Below are 11,606 nucleotides of genomic sequence, written 5' to 3'. Positions count from 1 at the left end.
GGAAAATGTATAATTGAGTAAATGTCATCAACTAAAGGGGTCCTCTTTTGTTTTTTTTTTTTTATTAAGATTGGTCAAATTAAAAAAATAAAGTAAACAAATACAACTTCATCTTCTTTGACCATACGTATGTACTGATCTAAGAGAAACACTAATGCAACATCATCTTCTCCAACTCGTAACTCATTTATCATCATTTTCATCAATTCGAAAGATTATCATTCTAGTTGCTACATATAGTTTGCTACGGTGCTTGAAATAATAATAGTTAGCGTCATTACCTTGAAGGCTTGAATGGCGACCAATCAAAAGTGTCGATGGAGTTCTAGTACGATGGTGAAACAACCAAAGCGGACAACCGCAAATTGTTTCGTGGCGCCTTGACTTAAGGACCGATAAAGAGAGAGATATTAACACCGGAGCACAAACAATTTTTCGCGAACCGTTGGACGATTTCGAACCAGGTACCTGCATTTCTGAGAAGAGAACCGGGCTAAAACTCTAAACAATGTCAAGGAGAAAACCCGCTACGAAAAGGGTGCGAGTCGAGGTATGGTCGGAGTAGTCGCATTCGGTCGAGCTCCGATCCTGTTCCGAGAGCTTACAGAGAGATTGTGAGTGTGTGAGGCTGTGAGAAGAATATGAGTGCACGTTCTAAACTAGTATTAATATTCCATTTCGAAGAAAACGTAACGAGTCTGTTTCATTTGGTCTTCATCGACGGTTATAACCGCGAAGGCTTTTAATATGACAATGATGGAGCAAAGTAATGTTTTGAGCGGTTATCATTTGCAGGTTTTTAAATTTTGGTTGAAAAGTTACCATTTGCACCCCTCATCTATCTATCAGATACTCTAAAATAAAAGAAATTTCATTTTCTATTTTAAAGTTATGTATTCAATATAACTCTAAATAATCATAATATTATTTTCTATTTTACAAAACCTTCATAATCATTATTTTATAAAAACAAAATCATGGTTTAATTATATATGTGTGTGTATATATATATACGCCCAATTACTTAAAAAAATTAAAAATTAAATAATATTCCATTGTTATATATTTTTGCGAATAAATAATATATTTGTGTGGTAAATTTGGATTTGAAACCCGAATATGAAGACGCGTTGGGTTTTTCTAAGACCCGTTTTGTGCGAATGTTACAGATAAATCCCTTGTCCAATAGCTCATAAAGATGTATCGACAACTCTTGCATTTCTAAGGGTGCAAGTCGATAGGGTGTCTTAGCTACAGGCGCGGCGCCTGGAACTAAGTCAATGTGGAATTTGACTTGTCGCTGCGGCGGAAACCCTGGCAAATCTTCGGGAAAGACTTCAGGATATTCCTTAACAACCGGGATATCTTCCAACTTCGGCTCAGCGGCTTCCTTGTCCACAATGTGTGCCAAGAAGGCAACACATCCTTTCTGCAAACATCTTCGGGCTTTCAAACAACTGATGATCCTTAGGGGCGTATCGTGCTTCTCCCCACGCACTACAATTGTCTCCCCATTTGCCATCGGAATGCGAATAATCTTCTCGTGACATACGATTTCTGCTCGGTTGCTGGACAACCAATCCATTCCAACTACCACGTCAAAGCTTCCCAACTCGACTGGCAGAAGATCAAGCGAAAACTCGTGCTTCCCGAGTTCTATCACGCAACCTCTAATGACTTCATTCGCTTCTACTAGCTTTCCATTAGCTAGTTCTATCGAGTACGGAATATCTAGCTTACTAGCTACTAACCCAAGCATATTCTTAAATTCTAGGGATACAAAGCTATAATCGGCACCAGTATCAAACAGTACAGATGCAAAGCGTTGGTTGATAGGGAACGTACCAGTGACTACGTTCGGATCTTGGCGAGCTTCCCTAGCTCCGGTGTTGAAAACCCTTCCTTGAGCTTGGTTGATCTTTGGGCATTCTCTCTTGAAATGCCCCACATCTCCACAGTTAAAACAACCTGGTCCCCGACCATTTCCATTTCCATTACCACCCTGGTTGTTGTTTGCTCCACGGTTTCCACTACCAGCTTGATTCCCAAAGTTACCACGATTACCATTACCGCCATTTCCTCCCTGATTGCGGTCTCCATACCCATTACCACCACGGTTATTGTTCCCATTACCATAACCTTTCTGACCACCGTTACCATGACCAGTACCAGCCCAGCATGTCTCCTTCGAATGGCCAATCTTTCCACAAGATCCACATTTCCTAACTCTGCATTAGCCGGCATGATGGTACTGGCAGACATCACATTTGGGCAGGGTGCCCATGTATCCTTTTCCCTTGTTTTCAACACCAATCTTGACTTCGGCTGGTGGGTTCACATCCTTCTTCTTGTTAGCACTGTTGGTACCTTTCTTGAAGTTTGAGAACTTCCTTTTTTTCTCACCGGACGACTCAACGTGAGTCTCCTTCTTCTTCTGGTCAGAGATCGAAAACTTGTTCAACCTGATTGCTTCTTCGGTTAGTGCTACACTCAGATCAATCGCCTCAGTGATTGTGGCAGGCTTCGACATTGTCACCATACTCATGATTTGGGGTGCCAATCCCCAAATAAAACGCTCAATGCGCTTGAATTCCGGATCAACCATGTATGGCACAACGCGAGACAAGTCGTGAAATCTCTTCACATATTCAGCAATCTTCGGACCATCCATCTTGAGGTTCCAGAATTCAGTTTCTAACTTTTGGATTTCGGCCCTTGAGCAGTACTTCTTGCACATAAGTTCCTTCATTTCATCCCATGACATGGTATAAGCAGCTTCTTCTCCCAAGGTCTGAACTTGGAGATTCCACCAGGATAGAGCACCGTCTAGAAAAAGTCCCGAGATGTAGGTGACCTGGTGCTCCGGCGCACACTTGCTCATTCTTATCACGGAATCAGTCTTCTCCGTCCATCTGACAAAAGCTACAGCACCCCCGGTGCCGTCGAAATTCAGCGGCTTACAGTCTAAGAACTGCTTATAGGTACAACCTGTACAAGTAACATCATTCACATAAAGCATTTAGCGAACGCACATGGAATGTCCAAATGTAACGTAATGTGTCTTTAGAGACTTAAACATTACCATGAGGTGGGTTGTTTCCTGAGGTACCCCCGCTATGTTCAGAGCGCAGGGCCTCGTGCTGTGCTATCGCTTGTGAAATCCGTTCTTGTAACTCAGCCTCTGTAGTGGGCAATCGAGTTTCTCTTCGTAGAGGCATCTTCTATAAGAAGATCACATTGGTCAGGTCATAATAAGTATACTAAGTACATGGCATGCACACGTAATAATGTCTATCAACGCAAGTAAACACATAACATCCCAATCATAACACAAATAAGTAATTCAACAATGTATATAATGAGAATGTTGCGATTGAGCTTTCACATATCAATGACCACAAATACATTTTTACATGTTCTACAATGTACCATACATCAAAAGGGACTACAGGGTCACATCACCCTTGTCTACATCGTCTATCAAACTACAATAGTCAAAAGTCAAAAAGTGGTCTTCAAAAAGGCTGTGCAATCTGGGCTCAATAGCTACACTCTCACCAAAAGTATGAGACCTGCATAAAACCAAAAACTGCTATGCTGATTGTGGAGGAGGAGGAGGTGGATGAACAAAAAGCAAACTGCGCACATGCGCTAGCTCCTCCTCAAGAGCATGAACGGTACGCAACATGTAACTAATCTGCTGCTCCATAGTAAGAAAACGAACGTCAAAATCTGGGTATGGCAGAAGAGGAGCGGGTGGAGTCGCAAACGGTGACTGACAAAGACAAGGTGGAGGACGTGGAATCCTCTCTAACTCCATGACTCTACGGCACAACAACTCCTGCTGGAGCTGTAACGACAAAAGCAGATAATCCCTCATGTAACCAGTGTAATGTGAGGGATGGTATGGATCAGAAACAGGCATCGTGTTGGGCGAAAACCAAATAAGTGGCTCGCCCGATGGTGCAGAAGCAAAAGGAGCAGTATGTGAAAACTGAGGCACAAAGGGAAAAGCTGCTGACACAGGAGGAATATAACTGGGCTGCTGACTCGATGGACCTTCCCCTGGACGGGTGGAGGGATATCCTGTAAGAACGTGATCGGCAGATCGGTGCGGTGTGTGTCAGACACATGTGGGTGAAACAGGGTGATATCAACAGGTGCATGTGTAGGTGCAGGTGGGGGAGTAACAGGCCTAACAAAAGGAGGCAAGTCATCATCGTCCTCTATCCACCCATTGCGGGTGAATGTATATTTGGGGTCAATATGATCTGCAAAAGGAGCATGGTCAACAGGTGCAGGGATCGGGTCAGGCAAAGGTGGTGCAACAATTGGTATGCCAACAAGTACAGGGTCATGCTCCGGTAGAGGATCTTGAGCAGGTATAGGCTCGGGTGCAAGCATAGGCTCAGGGTCGGCTGGTGCTAGCTCAAGATCAGCGGGTATCGGCTCGAGATCAGCGGGTACATCAAAAAGCTGATCATCAGGAACGAAGTCAATCTCATGCTCAGGATCAATGTCAGGATCAAACTCATCATCAAACTCGAAGTCCTGAACAGGTGCGGCAGACATAGTGGTGTCGGAATCAAAATCAGTGGGATAACACTGCAATCCCAGTGCGTGCAAAGTAGTAGATGACACAGACTCGAATGAATCAGGACCAGAATGGTCAGACGAAATCTCAATGATCGGAATCCCAATAAGCGGAACAGAAACGACATCATCGACTGGAACTCCATCACCCTTGGCCTCCTCGGGGGACCCTCAATAAAAAGATCGATATCATCGTCAGACATTGCATCAAGAGGCAGATCCTCGAGAGGAAATGCAGCAAGAGGAAGAGGAGCGGGGATCGGAACAAGAAATAGATCCTCGCCAGGAAAACCATTAGCTGTCGGTATAATGTCGCCCAGGTCAGGTAAAGCAAACGGCTGAAAATCATCGTCATCGCTACTCTCAGTGTTAGAGGTAAGAACCTCAGGGTCCGGGACAACCTCATCGTCCGAAACTATGGCCATAGGGTCTACGGTATCTGACAACTCAATCTCAGATGAGGACATGGTGTCTGTAACAAAACTATCACAACATATGCACATATATCAACAATCATCAAATAAGCATGTAAGCAGTGACAAAGTAAACATGTATTCATCCTAGTCTTCCCAAACTATCCCACCCAGCCTCTTAGACTGAACTACCTAGCCTCTCAGACTAAAACCTTCCCAGTTTCTCAAGCTGACTACCCAGTCTCTCAGACTAAACTTCCCCAGTCTCTTAGACTGAATTATGAACATAAGCTTTGAAATGTGTTTTGTGCCCTTTGTTTGTAAAAATGTTTGTTTCCCTGGATCTGGACATTTTGTGTATGCAATGTAAACATGTTATGAAAATGTTTTCGTGAGAGCCCTAATGATCGTAGTCTAGACTCGAGAAAGAATCCTAATTCGCTACGATCGAAGCTCTGATACCAAGCTGTCACACCCTGACTTTTGCGGAAGCGTGATTATTGGTGTGACTTTCTTAATACCATAGCATTCAATCATAATAACGCTATATGATAAAAACCATAAGATGTTCATCCATTAATTAAGTTGAAAATAACATAACATACTTGTCTGAAACGTAGACTCCAAATTTAAGATTACAAACCACAACATGTTTTAATGAGTTCATGAAGACTCGACAAAAGATCTTAAATAAACCCGAGTTTAGAACCATGTATCTTGCCCAGGATTAAGATACATCTCCTAAACCTTACTGACTTGGATGACATCCTTTATTCATGTGGCAGCTTGAAAACATGCATACACCTGCCAGATCCACTTAGTTCCCCGAAATACATGTAATTTGAAAAACATCAACAAAAGTTGAGCGAGTTCATGTGTTTGCGTATGAATAAACCTTTAAAGTATGTCTGTCTGTATGTATGTATGTCCCTGACTCCCTGGTATGTAGCAATAAGGAAAAACAGATCACCAATGGTTTGCAAGGCCAAAGGCATGTGTGAAATGGTGCAGGAAAACTCAAACCTAACGGAATTTTACCACGGCATTAGTATGTGGACATAGTCACCACATGGGCCACCCTGGTCCTCAAGCAGTAACCCTCCTTAGCTAACCATACCATGTATAAAACGTTTGTAAACAATTGTAACATGTATTTCACCCCCGAAGTTATAAAACTGAAAACAGTTAAAAGAAAAGGGGGACATGAACTCATGGTTTTGCGTCTTCGGTACTTGTAACTCGAATCTTCTCAGCAAACACGACTCCCTACAATGTACTAGGGTCTATTAGACAAACGGGCCGTTCCTTGCCTTAGTATTTATGTTTTTGAGTTACGTTTCTTTTAATATTATCCCAAGTTATAATTTCTTGTTAAAATAATGATTATTTTAACATTAAATTATATTTAATTTTGGAATAATTGTTTAAACAGTATTTTTGTAATAATACTTCTCAAGTATTTATTTTTGTATTTCCTTCCCAAGGATGGGGTATCACATACATGTATATTCGCATTCTTGTATTTGTAGTTCCAAAATAGTATATTTTCAAGTCTCATTTTAGAAAATATATCTAAACTTATTTTGTCCAAAAATAATGTATTTCAAGAAAATATATATTTTTCTCAAAAACCATATATCTTCTAAATCTAAATATACCATGAAAATATATTTTTACTTCCAAAAATAATATATTTTCTCCTTGTCGAAAATATGATATACTTTTTAATAATAAGAAAAATCATATTTTCATTTCTTTCGTATCCAAAAATATATTTATAACGGTATCTTCCGGAATATTTTGTAAGTTACGTTCTTGCGTTCGATTTCACAATATTAAGTGTGTAACTTATATATATATATATATATATAGGGAGCCGCTAGAATGAGAACCACCTCGGGTTGTAAGAACCGCGAGAACTACACCCCACGGAGCGCCGTTCGCCATGATTTTTTTTACAAGTAGATGTGTATATTATAAACACAGCCGTAAAAAATCATGGCGAACGGCGCTCCGTGGGGTGTAGTTTTTTACACCACAAGTTTCGTGAAAAAAAAAAGAAAAAAAATTAAAAAACACCAAACTTGTGGTGTAAAAAACTACACCCCACGGAGCGCCGTTCGCCATGATTTTTTTACGGCTGTGTTTATAATACACACATCTACTTGTAAAAAAAAAATTATGGCGAACGGCGCTCCGTGGGGTGTAGTTCTCGCGGTTCTTACAACTCGGGGTGGTTCTCATTCTAGCAGCCCCCTATATATATATATATATATAGGGGACCGCTAGAATGAGAACCACCCCGAGTTGTAAGAACCGCGAGAACCACACCATCCGGGTCGCCGTTTACCACGATTTTTTTTACAACTAGATGTGTGTATTATAAACACATCCGTAAAAAAAAAAAATTTAAACGCCGCGCCCGAGGGGGTAGTTTTTTACACCACAAGTTTGGTGTTTTTATTTTTTTTTTCTTTTTTCTTTTTTTTACACCAAACTTGTGGTGTAAAAAACTACCCCCTCGGGCGCGGCGTTTAAATTTTTTTTTTACGGATGTGTTTATAACACACATCTAGTTGTAAAAAAAATCGTGGTAAACGGCGACCCGGATGGTGTGGTTCTCGCGGTTCTTACAACTCGGGGTGGTTCTCATTTTAGCGCAATTCTCTCTCTCTCTCTATATATATATATGGAAAATTGGTATTTATTAAACCAACCTTTAACCAGTTGGTAAATAATAATCCAACCTACAGAATTTGTATATAATAATCCTACCTATCAACATGTTGGTACTCAATGAACTTCCGTTAATTTTTTTAACTGAAGTTAGTTTTTAAGTTTTATTTATTACACAAACAGTCCCTGTAGTTGTAATTTACTAGTTTTAACTATTTTATAAACCTCAAATCGAGGAAAAGGAGGATTTTCGAGTGGTTTTTTTGTTTCATAAAATAGTTAAAACTAGTAAATTACAACTACAGGGACTGTTTGTGTAATAAATAAAACATAAAAACTAACTTCAGTTAAAAAAAATTAACGGAAGTTCATTGAGTACCAACATGTTGATAGGTGAGATTATTATTTACCAATTTTGAAGGTTGGATTATTATTTACCAACTGGTTAAAGGTTGGTTTATTAAATACCAATTTTCCTATATATATATATATATATATATATATATATATATATATATATATATATTCCTTGTGATTTTTGGTATTATTTTGGATTATAAATTCTTGGTATATTGTTAAGTTATATTACTTTAAATCCTAAAATAATATAACTAATACACAAGGTATACAAATAATCACACACAATGTGTCTTCTAAATATATCTTTCAAATACATATTTAGTTATTTTTATTTACAAAAACCAACCTCCAATACTTGTATTTTTGTAACAAAATCTATGGCAAAGTTTATATTGAAAACCATAGTTAAAACTCACTTGTAAATATTTGTTTAGAAAATATTTTTCTAAGTGTTTGTATTTTTAGAAAATTTTGCCATAGTTTCACCTAAAAATGGAGGTGTCCATGCTATCAAAGCATATCATTTTCTTTTCAAAATCATCACAAACAATCAACAATCAATCTTAAACAACTTATACTTACCAAGTGCCAAAATATTGCTATCTACATAATAATCATGAACTTGAACTTTCATAAAAACTTGTATTAACTTGGTAGTGTGTTTAGTAGGTTTAGTTACCCTTTAAAGTGTGTTTACTTCTTTGAAAATCTTATTCTTGAAAAATTTAGGTGTTTACAACTTACTAGATGATTTTTCCAAAAATCATTCTCTTGAATTTTTCTTGTAAACAATGTATTCTTATACTTCTTTCACTACTAGAAACATGGTTAGTTTCTTTAAAAACAATGTTCATGTAAATCTTGTGATTTAACTTGGTTTATTTGGAATACTATTTTTGAAATCATTCAAGTTTATGTCTAGTAACATATTACATGTTCCAATCATTCATAAAATCATGTTCATTTCTCAAGTTCATGAAAACATAAAGCATGATGATCTTGGTCTTTCACAAGATCATCACCTTAACTTACTAGATCATGTGTTTAATCACAATCTAGTAGGTTCCATATGATGTCTAACATCACTAACACTAATAATCAATCATCAAGAAGCAAATAAACACAAATCAACTTATATTCATATGGTATTAAGCTTATGTTATAGATTCATGATTATGTTCTTTAGTGTTCATCAAGATTAATAATGTTCATCATCTATTAACCATCAAAATATGAAATAACAAGAGATCATAAGGGCCTTACTACTAGCACAAGGGCTAGGGATGAACACAAGATGATGGAGATGACAAATGGGTTGGATAATAGCAAATGGAAAAGGTCCTTCATGATCCAAGACCACCAAGCTTGCTTGTAGACCTCCTTACACCTTTGTGAGTATATGGATTGAATGGAAGTGAGATGATGATGGTGGGGTGGTTGTTACTTGTTCTCGGCCGAATGGAGGGGGGAAGGGAAGGAGATGGATGGTGTGTGTAGTGTGTGTGTGAATGAGGACTCTAGGTCTCCTTATATCCATATTTAAGCTTTTAACCAATGTGTAACATGTTTCAATAGTACCAAACAAAATCTTCTAATCAATCTTATAGGATTTAAGCAAGATTTTGGTGGGGTCACCCCATTGTGACCGTCCACTTACATGGGGGGGGGGTATTGGTTGGGTTTTAATGTTAAGTTAGGTAATTTAGTTAGATTTCAAGTGTAGTATTTAGTGTTTATGCATATCATGTGTTATATAGTGTGTTTGGGTGTTCGGGGATCATAACTAGCTCAGAAACATTAAGACAATGCTTCTAGTATAATTTTGGTGTTTCGGGAAATGTCCGGTTGTTTGGTTAGATACTGGTTCGTTAAAGTGTCAAACTATTCCGTTTAGTGATCTTTATGTACCCTTTTGTGACACTTTTAATTCCCAACACCTAGGAAAGCATTCAGGACCATTTAGTCATATTTTTGCATGTAACAAGCTTGCTAAAATGCTGAATTTTGCTGAAAAATGCTGAATTCAGCACTTTATGTGGGTTTTAGGCACTTTCCGGCACTTAAACTATCACCTAGTGAAGCAGTTTTATGGTCCTTACTTCCCTACACACCACACTAGTGTAGTACCTTGTCTCTAGCCCATACTGGGTCTTAAAACACTGTTTGTTTATGTACTGAACATCGTCAGTATTTTTCTGAGTTATCCGCTAACTGTACTAGCTGTGCTTTGGGCATCGTTTATGTCACCAAAGTTTGTATGTAAAAATGATGTGACAGTATGAAATGTGATGCACATGTAAGTATGATACAGTAATCAGAGAGCAGTCATTTGTAATTTAGCACAGTCGTTAAGCACTAATCATGGTTAATTAAATTGTACGGATACTTGGATTTTTTTATGGTTGTCACAGTCTAGGTATTTCATATTTCTAACAGTCAATTTACCCATGACCTATTCGTGTAATAACTTTATTTTAAATTTAAAAATTTTGGGAATGTTACATCCTCCCCACCTTATTTTAAATCTCGTCCTCGAGATTTGGGCTATGATATCTTTTTGGGGTTACATTACATCTTTTAGTTAGTTATCAAGGTGTAAAAGATAAATATAAAGATATCATAGGATAAGTGGAATTCAATAGTCTCAAAACTCAGTTTCAGGAATTGATGTTAACTAAATGAGATGAAATGGTACAATCATCAAGGTGACTAAGTTTCATAAGTCAAAAGATAGTTTTGATAGGTAGAGAATCCGAAAATTTGTAGAAACAATAGGATTCAATGCCAGAAAAGAACTTACTTTGATCATCAATTGAAGGAGATTCTGAAACAATAATCTCAATTGAAGGTAGAAGTATGAAAAATGATTTGTCAATAATCAATTCAGAAATCAATGATGTTTATTTAAATAGCCATGATACACCGAGCAATATAATGGAATTTAGTGTATCATGGTCTTAATACATAATTGTATCAAGACTATTTGAATGATGAGTCAAACGAATGATGATCAGGGTTTATTATTAACACAGGCTACAATTTATACAGACACCGCAAGGTGTTGTAGTGATTGAAAGAATTCAATGATTACGATGCCCGAACGAATTCACCGTTTTCCAAAGTAACTGAGAGTTTCAAGGAAGCGAATCTGAATATTCAAAATATAGGATGTTCCAAATGAAGAAAGATATGTATATTGTATGATTAATTCAAAGATGAAAGAAATGTTGGAGGTACATTGGAATAAGAATTTAGGTACCTTTATCTTAAAACAAAATTGTACTAAGACTGGTTTAGGATAATGTATCAATAAATAGATAAATTCATACCTCAGGTGTGAAAATGAAGTGAGTCCAAGTTTCAAATAAATCGCTACCGCAAGGTGTCGTGTTTTAACAAATGATTCATTGAAACTGAAGACCTTAAATAAGTTTACTATGATTCAAATAATGAAATTACCTCGAATTTGATGATCTCCATTCGTCACATGGGATTTTGAATTGAACGTATATTGTGAACAAGTTCAAACAATTGAGCTTGGTTTGGATGTATTCTAACAATGGA

Source organism: Helianthus annuus, chromosome 12 (genome assembly GCF_002127325.2).
Source record: "Helianthus annuus cultivar XRQ/B chromosome 12, HanXRQr2.0-SUNRISE, whole genome shotgun sequence".
NCBI lineage: Eukaryota > Viridiplantae > Streptophyta > Magnoliopsida > Asterales > Asteraceae > Helianthus > Helianthus annuus.
Note: the sequence above shows the minus strand (reverse complement) of the source record.